The sequence below is a fragment of the Triturus cristatus genome, chromosome 4_2, assembly GCF_964204655.1.
Source record: "Triturus cristatus chromosome 4_2, aTriCri1.1, whole genome shotgun sequence".
In the NCBI taxonomy this organism is placed as follows: domain Eukaryota; kingdom Metazoa; phylum Chordata; class Amphibia; order Caudata; family Salamandridae; genus Triturus; species Triturus cristatus.
In genome coordinates, this window is record NC_140586.1 from 762,252,697 (window position 1) to 762,276,635 (window position 23,939).

Genomic DNA, 23,939 nt, shown 5'->3' on the forward strand with positions numbered 1-23,939 from the left:
TGATTTAAAATCTATATAGGGAACTAGAGATGGGTACGTTCAGTGGAATGAGGCTTTAGTTAGAGCATGCCTTTACCACACCAAATGATTTTCCTGAATAAATCTGTTTACAGACGTCCTGTCTCGGCTTGGCCAAGATGAAGGATCTTAATAAAGCAAGCATTCTCAGATTTACACACTTTGTAAATTTCCAGCAATTCGCAAACTACACAGAGGACACTTTTTACAACATACTTTGAAATGGGACATACAATTCTTCACGTTCCAATGAGGAGGGATGCTTAGTGTGGCCGTTAGATACTAACGGATGTCAGCCACATTTTCTTGGCAACACAAAAGGGTTTAGGTTAAATAGGCCTGACCCACATTACGTGCAGAAGAACTCACGGAAGTGAGCACAACATACAATGTTGGAAAATTGTGCATAGATTGGCTAAAACATTAAACTTTGTCTTAGGTGAAACAACACCTGTTTCTATTTTTTGTTAGATCTTTGAAAGCCACGTCAAAAGCGCTTTCTGTATGCACTATACAATGAAGTGTAGAACGTTTCACAGCAGGAAGCTGCTGAGAGACTATGTGAGCTTGGCAGAGTAAATTTAGAGAAGGCTCTAGTAGCAGTTGACATTGGTATGGCTACAATATCCACTAGGATATATTCTCTGGGCAACATTGTGTCATGTGCTATTGGCATCATACAGAGTAACATGTCCTCTTTGCAGCATAGGCAATCACAGCCTAGGTCTTTTATGCTACTAAGTTGGACTCTACAGACTTTAAGCACTGGTTGCGTTCCATAAAAACACCTGAATGCTGTTACGTTCCATGGAAACACCTGAATGCCACTAGTTTGTTCTCACCTTACATCTGAACAAAGACACAGACCATTATGGCCAAGAAAGACCCAACTTACACATTGTTACACATAGAAAAGTTAGATAAATTAACCATTTACTGTTACAGAAGTGCTGAGTGCAGATTGGATAATACACAGATTTCTCTGTATCAACCTTCCCCTTCAAATACTGCTTGCAGCACCATCAAGTAGGCAGATACGAAGCGTTAGGTGAAAGGGTTATATATGAGGCATGGGTCCTACCTTTCTCTTATTGTTGCCAGAATGGTGCAACTGAGGGTTTTTTAGCATCACAGACTGCGAAAATACTTTAGACCATTCTTTATTTTGCAGGGATGTTACACTGCACGGCGCACGCAATGCGTCCAAGGCAAACTTGTCATGTTATCTGAAAGGTTCCCCAGCTACTGTGATTCGTCCGACATTCAGATTGCTCTTTAATGGGAGTTATTTGATGTTGAATAGTCAAGGTTGCTGTGGGATGAGACCGGGAATACCATTGCTGGTTACGGTTTTGTTGGGTCGTGACCTGTTGTGCACAAGTACTTTTTCCACCTGCCCATACAGTTAGGGTTGTGACAGCTTGGCCTTTGATACAGATTTCAATTGTGAACTTTGATGCTTTAAGCCTTATTGTTTCAGAAGGAAGTGACCTTAACATCTGCACAGGAGATGTTTGATTTTCAAGTTGCAAGGTCTTCCTCTCAGAAAGTTGCTACTTCGCACCAGTCTGTCACAACATTTCGGGGAGTTAGTGCATCACATTATTAACATTTTCAATACTGTGGGGATAGCACACTTTTTAAAGTCATTTGGCTACAGTTTGGTTAGTACCTCCCAGACAGTATTCAGGGTTATTCCATCTTTCATACACTCCGTGCTTGAAAGCATTTTTTAAGCTTGCCGCTTGTCCTGTTACTAATTGTTGGGACGCTGATTTTATTCTATATGCTGCGCAATGGATGTTCTGCCACGCGACCGGAAGGGGATGGCAGTATCGCTTACGCTACAGTGTCGTGAGAGAATGGTACAGTCCTTTGGTGCACCCTTGCTTTGAAACCTTAGTGACAACAGGTTCTTGTCCTTTCTGCCTCTCTAGCTACTCTACATGCAGCCTATATTCTACTGTCAGCTGTGCCCTGGATATATACTGGGGTATGCAACCAGTCCAATCTACTGGCACTACTACTGGGTCCCCTAAAGACACACCTGTATTGATGCCTTGTGCGATTGCCGTTGCTTCAGAACGCATATTATGAGCCTTCCTGTGATACTTCAGCTCCTGGTGATGTGAAAACCTGGCTCATCCTATTCAGATGCAATACTGTCCATCGGTCTTTCAGTAGCTGCTGAGGGGTTTGGATTTGAACATATTTGTTCCATGGAGCTGGAAATAGGGGTGCCATCAGAACGGTCATCTGTGGATGCTGGGAACAGCATTTATTAGGTCGACTCCTCTGAACATTTAAACAACCTGGCATTTTCGAGCAGTGGAATTTTTTTTTATTCAGCTATGTTTAATTTGCAAAATTGCTTAAAAAAATGTAGTGTCTTTACTTATCATTTATTGATTGCCGTTTTTAACATGCAATTTGGCTTTCTGTATGATTTTATTATTAAAGGAGCACAATGCCCTCTGGTTTTATATTATCTCTATATTCTTAGCATGCATTTTAGGAAGTTTTTAAGTCGCTTCACATCCAAGGAGTGGGTGTCGTGGGCACATTGGGCCCGGGCTGGTACACCACAATTTTACATGCCCAAGTTTAAACTGGACATCTTTTCTTTAATGTTGACTTTTGACACACTTATAGCTTTTGTGCTTGTACAGATTATTTTTCTTGTGAAATAACTTTGCGTAAATTTACACATCTTCATTGGCACATTGTCAGAGCCTTGAACATTCTGTACAAATGGTAAAGTTCACTGTGCAAAATGCTGATGTTTATTTTTGGTCGCTCTGCAACAGCTTTGTTAGGGTAGAATAAATAATTACAACCAGACTGGGACTTCTGCAAGGCAATAAAAAAGTATATAAACTGTGCCACTCCTTTGTTTAGTTGGAGTAACATTTCTCTGACACTGTTGAGGTCACCCCATGTCAGAATTCCAGCCCAACTGAATCCTGTATACCTCCTGAGAGGGTTGCTGCCCAGCTTTACACTAAGATGAGCTCCCTGATGACACTTACCCACAGGAAACGGGGGCGTTAGGTCACCCTACAGGGATTCTGGCAGATTCACTCACCCTAGGGACACTAGAATTGGGAGTACCAGGTATGAGGCTAAATATCACTATACATATATGCAAGCATATATTCTATGTAACGGCAGAATAATTGAATTGTAAATCTTCTTTTCCATCCTCGTTACGCTCGTTACTCAGGTTTGTTTCCTTCTATTGATTATTACAGCGCAAATATTTTACACACGAATCATAATGCTTCAATAAATACTGAAACGCCACGTTGTGTATTTCTTGTGTATCTCTCTGGGTATGCATGTGTTACCAAACAAAAAGCTTCTGGATTGTTATCCATGATTTCCTTAGGGAGTCAGTGTTGTCATGTTCTGGGGTTGCACATACCACCTGTTGCTTTGCCAGGATAGGGGTATGGATGATGCACTGTGAACTAGCCAGGACTTAGGCCAACATATCCTGATGGTGTGTGTGGACTCTGTCTCACACAGTTTTGATGATTATGTTGTCCAACAAACACACAGTTTTACTGAGAAAATATGACTTTATGACAGTTGACTGGAGGACCTTAGGAAGAAATTGCTGAGTAGATGCAGAGTAACTCTGCTGACATCCCTGCACGGAGTATACGAATTTGGGAATAGGACCAGTAAACGGATCCATTGGCAAGCGACTAGATCGATGGAAGACAGGTTTTTCCCGTAGGTGTGCAGGAAAGACAGCGAAGTATATTACGACTCAATTGAACTTGGCAGCACCTTTGCACAGTATTATGGGAGACGCTACTCGAACCCGCCAGGTAGGGCGGAAAAACAAAACCACATAGCACAGGACCGGGTGTTGCAGCAGTTCTCCCAGGATGTTAGAGCCAAACTGGATGGTTCCCTGATGGAGGAGGAATTGCTGGTCACCTTACAGAAGATGCAGTCGGGTAAAGGCCCCAGCCCTACTATATTTCAAGTGGAATTCGTGAAGAAATTTGCAATCGCATTGATTGTATGCATTCTTGCAATGGTTGATGCTGTGGGGACTGAAGCTATCCTCCTCTTTGATGTTCAGGGATCCACAGTGGTGGTCTTCCCTAAACCCGACAGACTGCCCACGGAATGGACATCATAGAGACCAATCTCTTTAATAAGCATAGAGGCGAAAGTAATGGCAAAGGCCCTAGCAAACAGACTAATCAAGAGTGTGAAATCTCTGGTGCACAGTGACCAAAACGTCTTAGGAATCTGAACACGGTCGTAGCCCGGCTGGGCTCCATTTCCGAACAAATGGCTGTTATGTTGCTGGACTTTGAGAAGGCCTTCAAGTTTGTCGATTGGTCCTTCTTACGTGACTCCTGGAACAAATGAACTTAGGCTTCTGATTCGTAATTATGTGGGACTATTGTACACAAAATCATTGGCCAGTGTGAGAGTAAACGGCACCCTTTCTGCATATTATTTTACGCGCACGATGTCCTCTTGTGGGTGCAGCGCCAAAGCCAATTGATCCCATGGTTGAATGACATGTTGAACGTCTACGGAGAGGTATCCGGTCTGAGGGTAAATTGGGTAAATTCGGCTGTAGTCATGGTGGTAGGTGGCACTAGCCCCCATCCCCAAGTCCTCCCCCCCCCCCCCCCCCGAGCTGCCTTTGTTTTCTCTAGTAGTCTGGTTCTTGTTTGTAGTATTTAAATATCGGTGTAGATATATATATATATATATATATATATATATATATATATATATATATATATATTAACAAAGACCAGGTAGAATGTCGGGACCACATTATCACCCCTTAATAAGCAAAATTAAGGGGCATATGATCGTATTGCCCTCTTTAAAATGGTGGCACTGTTGCAAATATTATACATTCTACAGCACTATTCCTGCACAATGATATTATATTGAACTACTAGGCAGACCGTCTGTTCCCCAATCAACTACTAGATACTCGAGGACCGGGAGGACCCAGCCACGAGGCTGGAAAGGTCTTCATCCACCAGGCAAACACCGTGGTCCTGGTTATATGGGGGGCCCTCCCACTTGATTGTCCAGCCCTCACAACTATTCCTATCAAGCTGGAGAGAGGTACTGCAATAAATGAGGTGGTGGTGGGTGCTCAGCAGGGAGACGCTGCTGTGGACAGGCACTTGTCTATCGGAAAGTACAAGGCTTCAGGGTTTTAGGAATTGGGACAGGTTGAGATCTCCACATGATGTCCTATGAATAAAGAACTCATGAGTTCCACCTCCATAGGTCGCAGTTCTTCCTGTATGTGCAACTCTGCCATGCGCTGGAAGAATACACAACCCGTGTTAAGGCACTTCCAGAATACAGCCCATAAGATGTCCAACTTACGATGTCTGCCATTGGCAGGAAGGGCTTATCCAGCCTTTATAGGACACTGGAGATAATTGTCCCAGACCCATTAATTAAACTGAGGGAACAGTGGGATTCCAGTTTGGGGCCCTTCGAGGAGGAGGACGAGTGGATGGAGGGGGAAACAGTGTTTACATTGCATGCGCTACAACTCATGCGATTACAATGCAGTCGTTACAACGACTGCGTTGTTACAATGCAAGCCATTACATCGCAAGTCGTTTCTACGACTTGCTGTAGGAGGCGCGCTAAACTAAGGAATAGTATCATTTACTATTCCAACACCTTCCCTACTGTTGCACACGCTGGAGTTGGAATAGTAAATTATACTCTTCTTAAGTCCATCTTACCCCCTACAGCAAGTCGTAGAAATGGCTTGCGATGTAATGGTTTGCATTGTAACAACGGGTTCGTTGTAACAGCCGCGTTGTAATTGTATTCGTTGTAGAGCATGCGATGTAATAGCCCATATTTGGATGGAGGTTCAAGATGGCGGCTTGTGAATTGGTCATCCTGGCCCGCCTATGGTTAATCCAGTTTAAATATTTCCATTGTATGTATTATACCCCTGATAGGGTATGGAAGAAGGCTCCCAAGTGCCTCCTTTGCAGTCAGGCCTGAGGCTCCTTTTTAGGTCTCGCCTAGCGAACGCAGCGCATGCGCTGCTTTTGCCTTGGCGAGACTATTGTTGTCGGTTTTGCTAGCGAAGGGAGACAAACCAAGTGCGCGCTCGGACAAGCGATGTGCACGTGCATGGTGTCTCCTCTGCCACACACGCTCCCACCGCGCGCTTGATTATGGAGAGCATGATAAACACGTTCCTTCATCCTAGCTGTCCTAAAATAACTTTTAACGATAGCATTCCAGAGCAAGACACTAAAAGACTATTTTCAGAGTAGCAAAAATTCGGAGCACCTCATCGATGCAACTTTGTAGAGAATCACGGGTGCAGAAGTTTAGGAAACTTTCAAAACTTGTTTTTGAAGAAAGTAGTTACTTCCCTTGCTATGTCTCTGCACAGGGTACATAATATGCCCAAATGTACAGCGCCAAGAAATTGCGGTATAAAATCTTTTTTGTAGCACAACTGTCACGTTTTATCCCGATTTGGTAACAAATATTGTGTGCTTACAATGGTACCCTGGGGCTCGTGGTGCGGGGAGTTGCAGTTAAACACACTGCCAAAAAGCCAAAATATGGAAACAATTGTGTTTTTAAGTGACTTTAATTTGTAGAAAAATGGAGAGTGGCCTTTATCCCTGAAAGCTAAATGGCACAGTCAATAGATGTGTATCTTAAGCTTTCCAAACCAGGTGAAATTGGGGAAAAAACATATTTTTCTTGAGTATTATGAGCACTTTCGTAATAATAAGTGTCTTATGTTTTGATCCACCTGCACGTTTACATTTACTTAGGTAAAAAAAAAAATGGAATATACACACACACACACCACCCCCTACCTTGAGCGGTCGACCTCAGAGCTGGTGGAACCGGCTTCGAGTCTGAGCAATGACGCTCAGCATCCTATGATTCTGGGCAAATCACTTAATCTCCCCATGCCTAACAACAAGCATTGAATGCAATCGGTCTCACCTTTAATTAAGCTAAAGCCATTTGCTTGCTAATGGTATTGTATAGCAAAGTAAATGGCTTTAACTTAATAAAAGGCAAGACCTGTTGCATTTTTAATGCTTGTTACTTGTGGTCAGGGAGTGCTGGATAATACCAAGGTATAGGAAATCAATATTTCGTCACTTAGACAGGGTACTTGGCTTCACGATAGCATGCAATCATAAACTGGCAATTGCAAGAGTTGTTCCTGGATGGGAGGGGAACAAAGGACAGAAATTGTTGGATGAGACATAGCAGACCACTGGACATCTAGGGTGTCCTCCCCCCAATCTCCAAGTGGCTATGAGGGATGGATTACTGTTTACTAACTGAGTAAGAAATATAACAGGCCTGAGGTTGCCCTGTTGTCTGGGGACAGTGGAAGAAGTACAACGAAATCCCATGATCTAGCTGACAGTACAGAGGTTCTTTAAAACAGGAGGTCTTTTACTATGGTGGTTGCTGGACATGAAAGGAGATGTTAAGGCAAGGGTATGTGTTGTGGGTCGACGGTACATTGTTCATTATCGTTCAAACATATTGTTGGATTTTTTTTTATGTGATTTTTCATGTAACTGATTTTGCTCACAAATGTTAATTGTGCTCTTAAATGGGTGCCTGGTGAAGTTACACCTTCAAGTGATGTTGCAACTTAAAGTGATGTAGCACTTAAAACCAATGTTGCACCTATACTTGACTTTTCGCTGAAGCATGATTTTGCACCTAAATGTATTTTTGCATCTAAATGTGAATTTTGTTCCTGTGGGTATTTCGACGCTGTTGCACTTAAATGTGCTTTGGTACATAATGTTATTTTGCAATTAAATGTGATTTGTCGCACAAAAGTGTTTCCTCCTAAATGCAATAAGTAGTCCTAAAGGTGTTTCCACACACCTGCTGTCATCCAAATGTGATGTCATACTGATGCATGCCTTTTATACCTAATAATCCCTTTTTATTATCATATTTTCTCTCTGCGCGTAAATGTGATATCACAGTCCGTTTTAGTATTGCACCGAGAGTGATTTTGCACCTAAATTTGCTTTTGAACTAATATGCTTATGACGCTACTCAAATGAGCAAGCAGTCTCAACGAGTTCCAGTAGCTATGCCAGCTATCTTGAATAAAGTGGCTTCATGATTGAGTTTATTTGTTCACTGGCGAATTGCTTTCTGCTATTTTGATACTACACATATGTTTCAAACTACACTGAAAGTTTTGCTGCGTAGAAGTTGATGACCCTTCACCATGCACACTCTAGCACTTTCAGATCGGTCCACAGAATTATCTGGTGAAGTCTATTATTATTTCAGTCTGAAGTTATATCCTTTCTGTGTCAGAAGGAAAGCATATCAGCTCTTTACTGCGTGAACAACTATATTCATTTTTCTTTTGGAACCACAAAAATGGTATGAGACACCAAGTCACCATCCATTTACATTCAGAATTTCGACTTGTGTTTATCAGTGCTGAATACATACAAAGTATCAGCATATCACTTCTTCATGCATGTTTAACTAGTTTTCTCTCACACTGTTACACAAATGGTAGTCTTATGAAATGGTTATATTGTGATATTGATACAGTGCATATGGCCTGGTACTCCCCCAAGTCCCTTCTTTAACTTTTGATACCCACAGCCCTTGTCCAGATGAGGTCTCCCTCCCTCCTTTAAGGCAAGTATTGAGACCACACCAATGTTTGAATTTTTTGGATTAGGGGGTGTAACCCCCGGCCATATTTATTGCAAAATTAAAAAACATTATTTATTAACCTTATGTACAATTACGCAGAAAGGCCAAATACATTGTTAGACCAATGATGTCACATGGCTATCCTTAACTCTAATACACACGACACTCCTACCGTAAATCTAACAATGCATATATTCACTTTCTGCGTGTCCCCTCTAGAGTTTACGGCAAAGTCAATGACTGGCAGGGGGTACAGCTTATTGGACGGATATTTTCCCCCGGGCCCCCCCCCCTGCGCCCTGTGCCTTAAACTCCATGACGGGGGCTGCAGAAATCCTGCATACTTGCGCCCTAATGCGCGTGCGGGGGTGGCCACAGGCCCACTGGAAAGAATGACTCCCCCGGCCCCCGCACCCCGACAGCCTACCTACCGGCTGTCACTGCCCCTGGAGTTACATGGTTCTGACCGCTAAGGACCGAAGACTATGCTTACCAATCATGACCTTACCGCCTGACCGGAGACACACACACAACTAAATACGACATTAGTACGTGAAATCAAATAACATGTACTGACATCTATTTGAACTTTATATTTCAATCACATAACTCTGTATTAACCAATCCTGTACTTGACAAGCTTACAAATAAGGACACTTTTATTATTATCAATTCACCGAAACATCATATTTTCCTTAACTATCTCCTGAGATACCTTCAATAAAAGTAAACGAACAAAGCAAATACATTACTGACAAACACATTTACAATGTACCAAATCATCAAATTTTCATTACTCCCAACTCCTGCGATACCTGTAATCAAATCAATAGAACAAAACAAACACATTGCTGATAAACACCATTAAACGTACCCAATCATCAAGTTTGCATTATTGCTATCTCCTGACATACCTGCAAGGAAAAATGTTTTAATAGAACAAACCAAAATACATTCCTGACCAACACCATTAAATTGCCTGCCTTAGGGGATGGTGGGTGGGGAAAATACATTACGGGCTGCGGGTGGCCCGGGTGCTGTGCCCGTGGGGAGAGCAGAACAAGAGACTGTTCTGCTCCTCACACCCCCTTTTAAAAGGGGGGGGGGGCACAGGCCAGGCCGGTCTAAACCGTCCGGCCCCCTACGCTGTATGCCCGTGCTTCCGGTTCACGTCCGGCAGGAATGCCACCTATTGGACGCCTAATGGGGGAGGTGGGAGTGCTCCCACCTCCCCCTTTCCCCCGGGGACCGGTCCGACCGCCATTGGGGCGGCGTGCGCTAGTTAGCTGTCTGCCTTGCGCATTTGCTTGACAAAATGATCAAATTGTCAACAAACTCAGGGTTATCCAACTCAAAAACTCTGTTTTAATCAAATGTTCCCTTCCACTTTTTTTTTAGATGTTCTACCATGTGTTGTAAATAAGTGCACCTGTACTGTATTATATTCTAAAATAAATCATTGTTTGTATACATCTTAAAATTGGGGTCCGAGTTTTTCCTCTGGAGCCCATTTTGGGCCCAAGTATGATGGAAACCATTAATTACTACACCTATTTTTTAAACGTTTAAACATATTGTCATATTCTTCATAGGAGAATCACTATTGCTATTATCTATTTGTACCTACATGTTTTTGGGATATTTTCTTTTTCTATGTGTAGTTTCTCTTAAAAGCAAAACAGTTCTCATTATGATCCATGAAAATAAGTTTATTTCTAAAATATCTGATTTGCAAATAGGAAGTTTTGAAGAGTATTCATTTCCTCCAATACCAATCTTAATTGATTTGAATTTCAAATGTTATGGTACAAACGTAACACTTTCTTTTTTAATAGAGCAGGCTATCAGTTATCAAGTGAAAAGGCAAAATACTACATTGATGCTGTTGAGTCTACCAAAATGTTATGCAATTATGTATGAAAAAAGACAGAAGTCAAACATATACTGTTTGGATCCTCTAAGGAAATAGTGGCAAAATTCAAGAATTTTCTTGTAAACTTGACAACATTTCAGAATAACATTATAGGTCTCTAGCGCAGTGTGATCTGTCATTTGCTTCTCCGGAAGGTAAAAATGAATTTGAAACTCCTGTTGTTAATGAGAAATTTAATTTATGATTGAATCTCATTTAAGTTGGATAAGACTCCGAACTAGATGTTGTTCCAGTAGATGTTTATGTAGTTTTTCTCTAGTGATTTGTCTTTACTTACTGTCATTATTTAGTAACTTTCAACATAATGTGGGTCACTTTCAACATAATGTGGGTCTTTCTGATTCTTTTGTTGAATGATTAATTTTTGTATTTACTAAAACTGATAAGATCACATACTTGTAACTTATATAGGCCTATTTCATTAAACAACCCAGACTGCAAAATATCTACAACAAATAGCACTAATTCTTTCAGAGCTAGTGAGTTCAGTTCTTCTGATCAATTACGTTTTAAGGGGTTAGTATCCAAACACAGTGTATACATTTGCATTTGTTGTTTGTATCTTGGCCAAAGCCAGCAAGCTAGAGTAGTGAATCCTGTTCAGTGTCTTTAATTAAACTAGATGAAACTCTTTAGAGATGCCTCTTGGGTGCTGCAATATGCCCTACCAATCTACAGCCTTCTATGGGTACATACCTCATTCCCATCCTACCTTCATGTATATAGGGTATGTATTGTAATGTGTTATAGATCATGGATATTTTCTTTATGTGAACTTTGTCTTTAAAACGTCTACCCTCTACTGGGAAACCTTCTATCAGTTCAGTGTCTATGAGTATGTATTTGGACATTGTATGTCTTAGTTGCTATTATCCAAATGCTTGTGAATTGTGTATTTCAAATTCTAGTTTTAACTTTTCAAATGTCTAAATTCTGTGCTCACTTCCCAATTGTTTTTAAACTGAACAATGTATAATTCTTTAAAAACCGCTTCCCTATCATACATTTGTTAGTTTGCTTTTCCTTCACATCTCTTTAGTTGTTTATTACTATGTCTTGATCATGGTATTCATGGTTAAGGGTAATGCACACTCTCTCTTCCCTACGTAAAGTATGTGCCATTTTCTCTGAAGCCCATATGTATGTCCTTATTTTATCTAAGCTGGGTCAGCATGTGCTTAATATACCCAGTTGTGTACTACCAATAACTATGGTGCTTTGTAGTATTATTCCCTCCTACTTATTCAAAAAAACTATTTGAAACGCAGGAAGTGTTCTGGTTTTGTTAGAAGTAGCATCTGGAGAGATACTTCCAGATGCATTTTGAGTTGAATAAAATACCAAAATTAGCATAAACATAACTTAAAGTATTGTATGTTCAGTCCCTGACCGTGTAAAATGGATGATGATCTCTACCCAACTAACTAATGCTATATCCTCATTCAGTCATGTTAGTAATATTGCATTTAAATTGTACGTCGAAAATGATTCTCACTTTTGCATGCTTTCTAGTAAAGAGTCTGTCAAAATTAGTTCAATCACCTGTCTTTTCCAACCAGCTGTTTCATATTATTGCTCTTCGATCTACTTGGCCTCAAGTTAAACAATTGAGAATACAATTTAATTTAATAATCTGTACTGTAAACATGATATAAAATCTAAATCAGTGAGAACTTTTATAATGTTTTCCCACACAGTAGCAGAAAAATATATTTTAAATTTGTCCCATGGACAAAGCAAGGCAAAATGGATACAAATAAGCACTGATTTTGAATAGTTCTACTTGTGCCGTCTTCTTACCAAAATGTCTTTTTTTCATTTCACTTTATTCTATATGCAAACATTGTAAAATGTTTCATGGGAAAAATGTGAAAATGTTTCTGGTGGCCTTTGTCACCGGTAGTTTAAAACAAATCTTAGGGATTTAAAATCTTTTGGTGCGGTCTTGCATTGCTGCCTGAACACTGCAAACTGTGATATTCTAGCATAACACTGCACATGGAGGCTACAACTTTTGCTACACCATCTGAACTATGAAAATGATGCTACCTGTCTGAGCACTGAAAGATATTGTCAAGTCAGCAAGGTTTATAAGCGGCATCTTGCACGAATCTGCAAAGCCCTGTTCATTAGGTCACAGACTAAAGGCCTTATTACGAGTTTGGCGGTCCAACCTCCGAAGGTCCGTGACCTCTAGGAGACTGCTGCGCCTGGTACCTTCCGACCACCGTATTAGGAGTTTCCAGAGGGGCCAGCAGTGTGGCTGCGGCAGTCTTGCGAAGATGGCCAATGTATTTCCATATATATCAATGCCAGTGTGTACAGTCTGATTGCATGTGTGTCGAATGCACACATATGCACGATATATGTGGAAAAATACCACCTACCCATTGCCAGAGTCTGACCCATATGTGGGCAGTCCCGGTAATGGGTACATGGCACCAAAGTAATTACCTGTATTTTGCCGAAGACACAGTCTTTTTCCTCTGGGTGAAAATGCTCCTGTGTCAGAGGGACCTGGAGAAAGAAAATCATGTCAAAATCTGCTGGGAGGAACTGGAAAGAGGTGAGCATGCACCCCAAATCCTTCGTTTCCACCTACCTTTAGGTGGCAATCCAACCACCGCGGTCGGCTCGTCTGAAAGTCAACTCGTAATACAGACGGTGGTGTTGAGCCTCTGTAGCCCGCAATAGAGGCGGCCTTCTCAGGACCACATCCCCAAAAGTGTGCTGGTGGTGCCAGCGGTCCAGTGGTGGTCTTTGCAAAGCCAATCTGCCCAATTCCTAATACGGCAGACAGCTCCCTGTCGTCTGACTGCCACTGCCAAACAGCTGTCCACGTACCGCTGAACTCATAATAAGGCCACAAGATTGGGTTTTTGGGTTCTTTCTTAACATCTCCACACATGTTGCCTTCCACAGCTGTATTTGTAGGTCATTCCACTGCTTAAACCTGGTAATTTCAGCATTCCCCTGCTTTCCTTTTAACCATATGCCCCTCTACCTGTCTATTGGCCTGTGATGTCAGACACCACCCCATTACCCATTGTCCCAGCTAAGATCTCCCTCAAACAAAATCTGTATGGTGGATGGTTGTGTGGACCGTTGTTAGTTCACGGAAGCCCAACTTGCTTACAATTGGAAACCAGTTAGGTTTACGAGATTTCTGTTTTTTTATAAGCACCCTAGTAAATCTTTAGGGGAAACCGCCATTACAATGTAGCCGTTACCGCGCATAACCATTACAACACGATCCTTACAACATATGCACCATTACCACACATGATTCTACAATGCATATACCTTTACCACCCATGCCTTTAGCATGAATTTCATTGTAAATGCATGAATGGTAAAGATATAAAGAAATAATGCACCAAAGTTTTATTAAGTGGCTGACTTGTTTTGACCTCGCTGTCTTTGTCAAAGGCTTTGACAAAGACCGTGTCAAGGCTTTGACAAAGACCGTGAGGTCGATACCCATCAGCTGTTTTTTTTAAGGAGCACGGACCACGTTTTTAGTGCATCAATGGAAGTCTTTAATAAACTCCTCCAACACCAGCCATCATGACGCGTTTCGAACCCCAAGGCCCTTGATCACATGATATATATATTCACTGAAAAAACTATAGTTTTTAGGGATGTTATTGTTAGAAATTTGCATTTATAAAACCTTAGAAATACACTGGAAAAAAACGTAGGTTGCAGGGACGTTATAGTTAGTTGGACGTTTTATTCGTACAAAAACCAGAGAAATTCGGCTGTTATACTTAGTAGAGCTAACTATAACAAGCGCCCCCGCAATGCACTTCTGATGACGTCACATATTACATCACTCATGACATGTCAGTGACATCACTGATGACATCTCAAATGACATCACTGATGATATCATCCAGTGAATGTGTGTTTCTGTAAAGTTTAAATATGTTTTATATAGATATATACATACCAAGGTGTTTTGAAGAATGAGTGGGTGTATAAGTGTCTGAATGGATGATTTAGTAGGTGCGTGACTGATTGTATAAGTGACTGATTAAGCATACCTTAGTGATTGCCTGGGTTATTGAGTAAACTGTGTAAATGTCTGTATCAGTCTGTCAATTGGTGTATAAGCGGTTGCATGGGTTGGTGAGTAGCTACATGACTGTCTATTTGGGTTATTGATTGGTTGTCTGAGTATCTGTATGTCTTTGTGAGTGGGTGGGGGTGTGTGACTCTGTGCATAGATGTGTGAGAGGGTGATTCACTGGGTGTATGGGATCAAGAGTGCATCTGTGAAGGGCTGTATGGGTTGGTGAGTGTGTGTATGGGTGTGTTGGTGAGTGAATGGATATCTCAGTGATATATATGTGAGTAACTACATTTGTGAATGGCAGTGTATGTGAGTGTTGGAGTATATAAATGACTATACCTGAGAGTGAGTGATTGTGAGAGTGGCTGTATGGATGAGCGTGTGCTTGTATCAGTGATTGTATAAGAGAGCAAGTATGTTGTTACACCCGGCCCTCGTAACATAGTCAGACCTGACCCCTGCACCTCACACCAGCCCCGAGCCCCTGGCCTGGCCGATCCTTCCCACCAGAACACACACACCCAACCCGGACTTCCCCCGTCCGCAGGCCTTCCCCCTTCGGCCACCCCGGGCCCGCGTGCCCACTTCATGCACCAAGATGGCCGCCTGGCCCCAGCGCGACCCTAGCCTACAGGCGCCACTCCGGCTGGAGGACATCGCGCTCTCCTTGGGATGAGAAAGGGAGGAGCAGTTTCCATCACACCTCTGCGCTTCCCTGGGAAGGTGGGTTTCGATCGACCCGCCGGCCTCCCCGAGGGCTGGCTCCACACCTGCTGGGTGTCTGGGGCTCCTCCCGACCCGGCCCTGAAAGGATCAAAGGACAATGGCAGGAAACCCCCAACAAGCGACCCCCAGGTGACAAGACCCCTGCCTGCACAGACTCCGGACATCAAAGAGGAGTCGCCCTATAACAAGGGGTGCCCTGGGACTGTCCAGCAGATTCGCCTTGGAAACACCTGAGCCCTGCTGAGTGACTCGCGGCTCCCTGAAGATCGTAAGACCTCCGAACTTGTGCTTGAGCCCTGCTGAGTGACTCGCGGCTCCCTGAAGATCGTAAGACCTCCGAACTTGTGCTTGAGCCCTGCTGAGTGACTCGCGGCTCCCTGAAAATCGTAAGACCTCCGAACTTGTGCTTGAGCCCTGCTGAGTGACTCGCGGCTCCCTGAAGATCGTAAGACCTCCGAACTTGTGCTTGAGCCCTGCTGAGTGACTCGCGGCTCCCTGAAGATCGTAAGACCTCCGAACTTGTACTCGAGCCTGCTGAGTATCTCGCAGTGCCCCCAGACTCCCTTGGTCCCGCCGGACCCCACGACGACAAGCGCATCCCCCAGCTCGAGGATTGTGAGCTGTGCGCCGGATACGCTCCTGCATTTGATCCATTCCCCCAAAGACTGTCCCGCTACCTCCTAACCCCCCTCCAAGACTTTGTGAGCCCGCGCTCTACTTGTATATATATTGCCTTGCTGATCATAAAGATCTTACCACTCCGACCTGATAAAGATTTGATCTTAAGAACTCTCGGTGTGGTGTCTCTTTGTCGTGTGGTGCCGAGTGTACGATCCTAGATACGAGATACCTCCCCTGAGGAGTCTCCCGCCAGTGCCCGGCTACGATACCTCGAGGGTTGGTCTCAGGACAGTCAGGGCCCCCTCCGGGCCCCTCTGAGGTCGCCTTCTAACATTGGTGGCAGCGGTGGGATTCGGGCCCATAATCTATAGATCGTACCGTGAACGGCTGACGCACTACCGACAAAGATGGCAGAAGGAAATGCCGTGGTTCTCGTAGAAGACGACGCCAGTACCGTGTTCCAGGTGGAACAGCTGGAAGAGTACACTCACCGGGAACTAAAGCAATTCTGTAAGGAACTGAGAATCGCTACCACTGGTCTCAACACCAAAGAAGATATGCAAAAGGCACTGAAAGCTTGGGTGGATTCGGGAGCCCCCCGCCCAGAAGGAGCGGTGGAGCCCCACAACGAAGCAGGACCCTCCCAAGGAGAACGCAGCAGCAACCAGGTGCGAGGCTTCGTACCAGACGGGGTCCTATCCCCGGAGGAACTCGCAGACAGAGAAAAAAGTCACCATCACGAGCTCGAATTAGCCAAACTCAAAATTGAGGGCGAGTTGAAATTAGCCGAGAAAAAGCTAGCAGTAGAACAGTTGCAAGTGCAAGGAGAACTGGAAGAGAAGAAACTCCAACGAGAACACGAGGGACGGAGACTTCAACTAGAACATGAACGCAGTTTGAAGGAAATAGAACTGAAAGCAAGAAGCGAAGAAGCGCGGCCCCCGGGGAACCGAGAGGCGGCCGCCCCGACGGAACAGAAGGTCCACATCCCCAAGGATGTGGTCAAGGAATATTACAAGAATGATGACATTCAGCAGTGGTTTCGGGCCTACGAGGTCGCCATGACCTCCCATCGGGTCCCGCAGAAAGATTGGGGGGCTGGGTTATGGGGACGGTTCCTGAGCGAAGGAAGAGACACCCTGCTCGACCTACCCACCTCCATGCAGACCTCATATGAACACATGAAAGCGGCCCTCCTCACAAGGTACGGCCTCACCCCGGAGATGTACCGCCAGCGGTTCCGGGACTGCCGGAAGATCCCGGGTACCACCTGGGTGGAATATGTGAATTTCTTCAGCCGTGCCTTCGATGGGTGGATCAAGGGCAGCAAGGTAACCACCCTGGAAGACCTAACTGACCTTATGTTATGGGAACACCTGGCTGCCAACTGCTTTGTGGAACTACGCCTGCATCTGCTCGACAGCAAGCTCATGGACCCGAGAAAGCTGGCTGTCGAGGCGGATCGCTGGACCAACACCCGGGTCTCCCGGGGCCCTGTAGGAGAGTACCCCCGAGCCAGTCAGGGACCACCCCGCCAGAGAGGGGGGGGAAACCAGGGAGGGCAGAGAGAGCCCCCAGACTAGTCCCCCGAAGTCCCAACCTCCGTCTTTCCCGGCACCCCACCAGCCGTATCCGGCCCCCCCCTGAGACGGGACACCGGGTAACCATCACTTGTTTCCGTTGCCAGAAGCCCGGGCATTACGCCAACGACCCTGAATGCCCCATGGCCCCACGCACCAACCAGGCAGCACCCCCCGCTAGACAGATAGCCAATGTAGCCCTGGGGGAGGAGGTTGAGGAGGCCGAGGAGTGGGAACCCGCCGCTATGGCCCTAGTGTCCTTAGGAGATAGAGAGATGGTCCCTGGGAGCCTCCTGCCCTCTAACACAAAGAAATATGGGCAGCTCGTCACGATCAATGGCCACCAAGTAGAAGCCCTCCGTGACACCGGGGCCAGCATCACCGGTGTCCTCAGCCATTTAGTCCACGAGGACCAGGTCCTCCCCAACGTATTTTGCCCGGTCATTTCAGCCGACAACACAGAAAGCCTATGTAAGGTAGCCCTGGTGCCTTTCGAGTGGGGAGGGGTGGTCGGTAAACTGAAGGTCGCAGTGAGAACATCCCAGCCCGTCGACTGTCTCCTGGGGAACGACCTGGAAAGTTCCCCCTGGGGGCAAGTTGAGCGCAAGACCCACCTAGGGATGATGGGCCTCCCTGAGTGGGTGTGCGCCACCACTCGATCCATGGTGGCTCGACTGACCCCCCTGAGGGACGTCGACGACGCCCCGACCCCTGAAGATGGGATGGTCCTGGCCGAGGGCCCCCACAACCCCCCACCGGAAGAGTCGCTCGCCAGTGACGAACCGCCGCCTTCCGACTCCACCCCAGACACCGAGTTAGGCGATCTGCCTGAATTAGCATAGTGGCGCCACGAAGGGGGCCCCTCCCGAGAGGAGTTCTGCCGAGAGCAGGCTACCTGTCCCTCCCTGGTCGGGCCCCGGCAACAGGCAGAGGCCCAGGCCGCAGGCGACCAGACGGGGACGCACCGGGTCTATTGGGAGAATGACCTTCTGTACAGCGAACAGAAGTCGGTGGAGCTAGGGTCCGGCCGAGTGCTGGTGGTACCACTACGCTTCCGAGACCTCCTCCTGGGCTTGGCCCACGACGTCCCCCTCGCAGGCCACTTGGGTCAGGACAAAACATACAGTCGCCTCGTGACTCACTTCTACTGGCCCCGAATGAAAGCGGATGTAGAAGCCCACTGCAAGTCCTGTCCCACGTGCCAGGCCAGTGGGAAGAGTGGAGGGAAGCGCAAGGCTCCCCTCCAGCCCTTCCCTGTCGTCAGTACCCCTTTTGAGCGGGTCGGGATCGACATTGTAGGACCTCTGGACCCCCCAACTTCCCAGGGGCACCGGTTCATCCTCGTCCTGGTGGACCATGCCACTCGTTACCCTGAGGCCTTCCCCCTGCGCACCGTCACGGCCCCCGTGGTGGGCCGGGCGCTGATGGGGATCTTCTCCCGCATGGGTTTTCCCCGCGATGTCGTGCGCGATCGCGGTACCAACTTTATCTCCCGATACATGAGGTCCTTATGGCAACAGTGCGGGGTGTCCTACAAGTTAACCACCCCGTACCACCCCCAAGGAAACGGCCTGGTAGAGCGGTTTAACCGGACTCTGAAGGGGATGATCGCGGGCCTGGAAGAGCCCCTCCGGCGTAAGTGGGACCTCCTGCTCCCCTGCCTCCTATTCGCATACCGAGAAGTTCCCCAGAAATCCTTGGGTTTCAGCCCCTTCGAGCTACTCTACGGGCACCCCGTCAGGGGGCCCCTCAGCCTGGTCAAAGAAGAGTGGGAGGCGGCGCCCCGAGGCACCCCCCGAGACGTGTTCCGTTACGTCCTGACCCTCCGCAATCAGACTAGGAGGTTCCGGGAAATGGCAGAGGCCAATCTGGAGGCGAGTCAGGAGGAGATGAAGCGCTGGTACGACCAGAATGCCGCGCTAGTCGAGTTTCAGCCGGGCCAGCTGGTGTGGGTCATGGCCCCCGTGAAACCCTGCGCTCTCCAGGATAAATGGACCGGGCCCTTCAAAGTAGTTGAGCGAAAGAGCCCGGTCACGTACTTGGTAGACGTCCAGTCACCCCGGGACCCCCTCCGGGTCCTCCACGTGAACCGCCTCAAGCCCCACTTTGTGCGGACAGAGCTGAGCCTCCTACTGGCCACTGACGACGGGTCCGAAGAAGAGTCGGATCCTCTCCCTGATCTTCTATGCACCAAGGAGAAGGACGGCTCCGTAGAAGGAGTGAACCTCTCCCCGTCTCTCACTCCCCAGCAACGTGAGGATTGCCGCCAGCTCCTAGGGCAGTTTCCGGACCTTTTCTCCCTGGTCCCCAAGGTCACCGACTGGTGTGTCCATGATGTGGATACCGGGGACAGCCCACCAGTGAGACACCGAGCCTACCGAGTCCCTGATCGGGTCCGGTCCTGTATCCAAGCCGAAGTCTCGAAAATGTTGACCCTAGGCGTGATCGAACCCTCAGACAGCCCCTGGGCCAGCCCCGTGGTCCTGGTCCCAAAAGCAGCCGCCCCCGGGGTCGCCCCGGAACTCCGCTTTTGCGTGGACTACCGGGGGCTCAATGAGGTCACCCGAGCCGATGCCCACCCCATTCATTGACCGGCTCGGAGCTGCACGGTTCCTCAGCACCTTCGATCTAACCTGCGGCTACTGGCAAATTGCGCTCACAGAGGGAGCTAAGGAGCGGTCCGCCTTCTCCACCCCGGATGGGCACTATCGCTTTCGCGTAATGCCCTTCGGGATGAAAAATGCCCCGGCCACCTTCCAGCGACTGGTAAATAGAGTCCTGGCCGGGCTGGAAAAATTCAGCGCTGCATATCTCGACGATATCGCAGTTTTTAATTCCGAATGGAGCGAGCACCTCCAACACCTCCGGAGGGTGCTAACCGCCCTACGCCAGGCGGGCCTCACCGTGAAAGCCAGCAAATGCCAGATTGGGCAAGGTTCGGTAACCTACCTGGGGCACCAGGTCGGAAGCGGGCAGGTCGCCCCTCTACAGCCCAAAATCGACGCCATCCTAGCCTGGGAACCTCCCACTACCCAAACAGAGGTCCGAGCCTTTCTGGGCCTCACGGGCTACTATCGGAGATTCATCCGGAATTACGGCAGCCTGGTCGGTCCCCTCACGGGGCTCACGTCCAAGAAGCAGCCCAAGAAGGTACAGTGGTCCCCTGCCTGCCAAGAGGCGTTCAATGCCCTGAAAACCGCCATGTGTACGGCCCCCGTCCTCCAGGCCCCCGACTACTCCAAAGAGTTTGTGGTACAAACTGATGCCTCCGAGCATGGCATCGGGGCCGTCCTCTCCCAAGTAAATGACCAGGGTCTGGACCAGCCCGTGGCCTTCCTCAGCCGACGGCTGTTGCCCCGGGAACAGAGATGGAGTACCATCGAGCGCGAGGCGTTCGCAGTAGTCTGGGCCCTCAAGAAACTACGCCCTTACCTGTTCGGCACCCATTTCAGGGTCCAGACCGACCATCGCCCCTTGCGATGGCTCATGCAGATGCGAGGAGAAAACCCCAAGCTTCTGCGGTGGTCAATCTCCCTCCAGGGGATGGATTTCACCGTGGAACATCGCCCTGGTACGGACCACGCCAACGCCGATGGCCTCTCCCGATTCTTCCGCCTCAGCGAAGAGAACCCCCAAGAAGATGGGTAGTTCTCTCCGGCTTTCAGCTGGGGGGGACGCGTGTTAGACCCGGCCCTCGTAACATAGTCAGACCTGACCCCTGCACCTCACACCAGCCCCGAGCCCCTGGCCTGGCCGATCCTTCCCACCAGAACACACACACCCGACCCGGACTTCCCCCGTCCGTAGGCCTTCCCCCTTCGGCCACCCCGGGCCCGCGTGCCCACTTCATGCACCAAGATGGCCGCCCGGCCCCAGCGCTACCCTAGCCTACAGGCGCCACTCCGGTTGGAGGACATCGCGCTCCCCTTGGGATGAGAAAGGGAGGAGCAGTTTCCATCACACCTCTGCACTTCCCTGGGAAGGTGGGTTTCGATCGACCCGCCGGCGTCCCCGAGGGCTGGCTCCACGCCTGCTGGGTGTCTGGGGCTCCTCCCGACCCGGCCCTGAAAGGATCAAAGGACAATGGCAGGAAACCCCCAACAAGCGACCCCCAGGTGACAAGACCCCTGCCTGCACAGACTCCGGACATCAAAGAGGAGTCGCCCTATAACAAGGGGTGCCCTGGGACTGTCCGGCAGATTCGCCTTGGAAACACCTGAGCCCTGCTGAGTGACTCGCGGCTCCCTGAAGATCGTAAGACCTCCGAACTTGTGCTTGAGCCCTGCTGAGTGACTCGCGGCTCCCTGAAGATCGTAAGACCTCCGAACTTGTGCTTGAGCCCTGCTGAGTGACTCGCGGCTCCCTGAAAATCGTAAGACCTCCGAACTTGTGCTTGAGCCCTGCTGAGTGACTCGCGGCTCCCTGAAGATCGTAAGACCTCCGAACTTGTGCTTGAGCCCTGCTGAGTGACTCGCGGCTCCCTGAAGATCGTAAGACCTCCGAACTTGTACTCGAGCCTGCTGAGTATCTCGCAGTGCCCCCAGACTCCCTTGGTCCCGCCGGACCCCACGACGACAAGCGCATCCCCCAGCTCGAGGATTGTGAGCTGTGCGCCGGATACGCTCCTGCATTTGATCCATTCCCCCAAAGACTGTCCCGCTACCTCCTAACCCCCCTCCAAGACTTTGTGAGCCCGCGCTCTACTTGTATATATATTGCCTTGCCGATCATAAAGATCTTACCACTCCGACCTGATAAAGATTTGATCTTAAGAACTCTCGGTGTGGTGTCTCTTTGTCGTGTGGTGCCGAGTGTACGATCCTAGATACGAGATTCCTCCCCTGAGGAGTCTCCCGCCAGTGCCCGGCTACGATACCTCGAGGGTTGGTCTCAGGACAGTCAGGGCCCCCTCCGGGCCCCTCTGAGGTCGCCTTCTAACATATGTGTTAGTATTTGTATAAATAAGTGAGGTGGTCTGTGTACAACTGTATAAGTGAGTAAATGGGTGTGATTGATTCTTTGCATGATCGAGTAGGTGTGTGAGTAAGTCTTTGGACGAGTGGTAGTGTGTGAGTGTATGTATAGGTGTATGAGTGCATATGATAGTGTTGTATTGATGAGTGACTGCATGTATGAGTTACTGTATGGGTGAATGAGTGGATATGTGTGTGTGTTGACTTTTGAATCACTGAGTGGGTTTGTACTAACTGCTATTGGTCTGTCTATGCTTTCAATATTGGTAGTCTGTATTTTAGAGTGGGTGTATAAAAGGTTTTATTAGGCTGTGAGGAAGTGCATCAGATTATCACATGGATGATTTCATCAGTGATGTCATTTGAGATGTCATCAGTGATGTCACTGACCTTGTCATGAGTGATGTAAAATGTGACGTCATCAGCAGTGCATTGCGGGGGCGCGAGTTATAGTTAGCTCTACTAACTATAGCGGCTGAATTTCTCTAGTTTTGTACGAGTGAAATGTCCAACTAAATATAACGTCCCAGAAACTTGTGGTTTTCTCAGTGAATTTCTAAGGTTCTTTAAATGCTAATTTCTAACTATAACATCCCTCAAACCTATGGTTTTTTCAGTGAATTTCATAGGTTTTTTAAATGCTAATTTCTAACTATAACGTCCTTGAAACCTGTGGTTTTTTCAGTGAATTTCAATGGTTTTTTCAACGAGATTTCTAATTATAATGTGCTCAATCCTTTTGTTTTTTCAGTGAATTTCTAAGGTTTTTTAAATGCTAATGTCTAACTATAACATCCCTATTAAGTCCCCTTGAATTTTGAAGGTCCCTGGTGGCCAAGTAGCCCACTAGGTACCTCCAGTAAGCGCCACAGAGCTGCGTTGCAGAGAGGTTTTCCTAGATCACGCCCCTTTTTACACCACGCTGCAAACGCAGCTTCTGGCGCACTGCTGCTCGGAGGATGAAGTCCACTTGTGTTCAGAGGTCCTCAGGACACAAGAGGACCTCATCACTCCACTAGCAGTGCACCAGAAGCCGCGTTTGCAGAGTGGTTACAAAAGGATTAACAAGTGTTCAGCACATTTGTAAGACTTTACAGGACCTGGCCTGATAGAGGATACTGCGGAGAATATTGCTGCGCCTCGCCTTGCTCCATGTAATGTTTGGAGTGTTTGGGCAGCATTTAGGGAAAAAAAGAGACCACATAGACACCCTTGCTATAGAGACAAATGAAGATTAATTAAAAGAGATGGAAATTGTCTTTGGGTTGCAGAAATGGTGCATGGATATTTCGAAGCCTGCA

General features: G+C 47.2%; 1 protein-coding gene across 2 annotated transcripts in view; it reads left to right on the forward strand.

Moving 5' to 3' along the window:
- Window positions 1-23,939, forward strand: part of LOC146835003 (spermatogenesis-associated protein 6-like) — a 352,234-nt gene that overhangs the window by 251,066 nt on the left and 77,229 nt on the right. The gene's annotated exons all lie outside the window — the stretch shown is intronic.